The sequence below is a fragment of the Ursus maritimus genome, unplaced genomic scaffold (genome assembly GCF_017311325.1).
Source record: "Ursus maritimus isolate PB19 unplaced genomic scaffold, ASM1731132v1 scaffold_14, whole genome shotgun sequence".
Taxonomy (NCBI): domain Eukaryota; kingdom Metazoa; phylum Chordata; class Mammalia; order Carnivora; family Ursidae; genus Ursus; species Ursus maritimus.
The window spans coordinates 48,881,231-48,884,429 of record NW_024423786.1 but is presented as its reverse complement, the minus strand read 5'-3'; the positions used below and the strand labels follow the sequence as shown (position 1 = coordinate 48,884,429).

The following is a 3,199-nucleotide window of genomic DNA, read 5'->3' as shown; positions in this document are numbered from 1 at the left end:
ATTTCTTACATTTATGAGGCTTCTCTCTCTTTTTTCAGATCTATTTATGTCAGTCACCATACAGTACATCATTAGTTTTTGATGTAGTGTTCCATGATTCATTATTTGCATATAACACCCAGTGCACCTTACAACACGTGCCCTCCCTTAATACCCATCACCAGGCCAACCCCCCACCCCCCTCCCCTCTGAAACCCTCAGATTGTTTCTCCAGAGTCCACAGTCTTTCATGGTTCGTCTCCCCCTCTAATTTCTCCCCCTTCTGATTTCCCTCCCTTCCCGTAATGTCCTCCATGCTATTTCTAATGTTCCACATATGAGTGAAACCATATGATAACTGTCTTTCTCTGCTTGACTTATTTCACTTAGCATGATCCCCTCCAGTTCCATCCATGTCAATGCAAATGGTGGGTATTCATCCTTTCTGATGCTGAGTAATATTCCATTGTACATATGAACTACATCTTCTTTATCCATTCATCTGTTGAAGGGCATCTCGGATCCTTCCACAGTTTGGCTATTGTGGACATTACTGCTACGAACATTGGGGTGCAGGTGCCCCTTCTTTTCACATCTATATCTTTGGGGTAAATACCCAGTAGTGCAATTCCTGGGTCAAAGGGTAGCTCTATTTTTAACTTTTTGAGGAAACTCCACACTGTTTTCCAAAGTGGCTGCACCAGCTTGCATTTCTAGAGGCTTCTCTTCACATTCTTGATACTCATATGGTTTGTGACCAGTGTGCGATCTCATGTGCTTGTTGAAGGATGAATGATACAAGAACACTTGTCCACGCAAAGTGCATTTACATAGTTTTATTCCAGGAGTTTTCCTCTGATTACGATTTGGAATCTGGATGAAGGTTTTTCCTCATTGACAACCTTGTTGTCTTCTTTTATAGAGTCTTTCTACTGTATGTCTGCTGTAAAAAATGAGAAGCATATTATTGTTAGCTTACTTATTAACAATTTTATATTTATTAATAACTGTAAAAATTACTTTTTAAACTATTTTCAAGGAAAGTATAGGTTTTCTATAATTTCTGCTTGTTTGAGAGTGAATATACAGCAGTTCCCTCCCTTCATCTGCGATTTCACTTTCTATGGTTTTAGTTACCAGCGGCCAACCACAGTCCAGAAGCAGATGATCCTCTTTCTGATGTGTGGTCAGAGGATCAATAGTGACCTGATGCTATAACAGTGCCTAACTCATTCGCCTCACTTCTCACCGTGTAGGCATTTTATCATCACATCATCATAAGAAGGGTGAGTACAGTATAAGATTTTGTTTTAAAGATTTTATTTATTTATTTGAGAAAGAGAGAGAGGAGAGAGTGTGCAAGCAGTGGGGGAACAGAGGAGGAGAGAGAGGGAAGGGAAAGAATCTCAAGTCGACTCCACACTCAGCATGCAGCCCAATGCAGGGCTCCATCTCATGTCCCTGAGATCACGGCCTGAGCCTAAATCAAGAGTCGGATGCTTAACTGACTGAGCCACCCAGGTGCCCCTAGGTCATATTTGATAAAAAATTTTGATGAAAATATTCTAAGAATCTACAAATTTGAAGCTGGGCTGATTTGCTTTACTTGCTTTTTTAAAACTTTCATGACATCTCTGGATTTGCTCCTGGGACCTTGCTTTCTCATGTGAGTGGGACTCACCTCAGATTCATCCCAGAATTTTCGTCCTGATCTTCATTGTCATGGTCCTCCCATTTTTCTTCTAAAATGCACAATCATCTCTACAGTATAAATTATAAAATTTATTATATATTATATAATATATATTTATCGTATATAATATATATTATATATTTATTATATATAAATTTATTATTTATTAAGAGAGAATCTTAAGCAGGCTCCATGCCCAGCACAGAGCCTGATGTCGGTATCAATCTTATAACTCTGAGATCATGACCTGAGCCAAAATCTAATATAAATTATAGTAAACATAATTATTAAATATATTTAGATACAAATATATAATAATTACTCAATTATAATTTAATAAATTACAAAACTTTATTAAAAATTATTAGATTCTAGGTCCATGAATATGGACCTATGACCATGCCTTGTTTATTTATCAACATTTTCCCTTTCCACATTTCACCTCGTGGAATAGCATAGATGAACAACTCACACTGGTTCTCTAATGGACTCATAAGTAAGAATGTCATCACCCTTACCTATTGAGGCCAGTTGCCAAGGATTTCCTGCATCACATCTCTGTAGAGTTTCTTCTGGGATGGATTCAGGAGACCTCACTCCTTCAGGGTGAAGTTCACAGTCACATCCTCCAAGGCCACCGAGTCCTAAAACACCCCACGTATGTGTACAGGAGGATGGGTGAGACAGACGGCAGTGGCGATCTCTACTCAATTCATAAAAGGTTCCCACAGGGCTCTGAAATTTCCCAACATTTATTTTATGCCTTGGTCATGAGACTCTTGCTCTCTGGCCCACACTCATTTCCTCATGAATTTAACAGCATTATGAACACGTGGGATTTGTGGCTACATTTTTATCGTGATCACTTCAAGTCTTCGTTGGTCTCTACTGTCGGGTACAGAACACCTTGGAGAAATGATATTCAAATAAAACTAATATTTCCATTTTAAGTACATCAAAACCTTGCAAGAAGTCTTTCCTCTCCTCTAGTATCATCTTCTCGTAAAGCACGTCATGAAGCACAGCACCATGTATGATTGAAGTGCTTTTTTTAAGATTACATTTACTTATTTGAGAGCGAGTGAGCACGCTTGACTGAGCCACCCAGGCGCCCCTGATTGAGGTTTTAATGAATAAAAACACAATGAAAAGCTGGAAGTTTGTGCTTCTAGTCCCATCCCCAAACACGAGAGGCCAGGAGGCCTGTGGAAATCCAACTTGTAACAAGCTGGCCAGACTGTCCTGAAGTCCTTCCAGGCCGTTAGAAGTAGTCAGATCCAGCTGGCTAAACGAACATATTCCTGTGGAGGAGTAGAATTTGTTCATATAATATTTATCATGGTGAGTTTTATCTTCTTTTCCCTGTCTCATTTCATGGAGCCAGGGGGTTATTCAGAGTTAGAGCTCAGGCATGAGGAAGAACACGTAACAACTTAGACATCTGCAATATCACCAGCCTCGTGAGCCTCTGGGTATATTGGGATGAGACCACAGAGAAGTTCTTTCAAGCAGATTCCTAACACTGTG

General features: G+C 39.5%; 1 long non-coding RNA gene across 1 annotated transcript; it reads right to left on the bottom strand.

Moving 5' to 3' along the window:
- Positions 1-785: 785 nt before the first annotated feature.
- On the bottom strand, positions 786-2,710 carry LOC121102539. Its single transcript, XR_005834622.1, has 3 exons — positions 2,191-2,710; positions 1,661-1,740; positions 786-922 (listed from the first exon to the last, which is right to left on the bottom strand). It is a non-coding gene; the product is annotated as an uncharacterized LOC121102539 (long non-coding RNA).
- Positions 2,711-3,199: the final 489 nt, after the last annotated feature.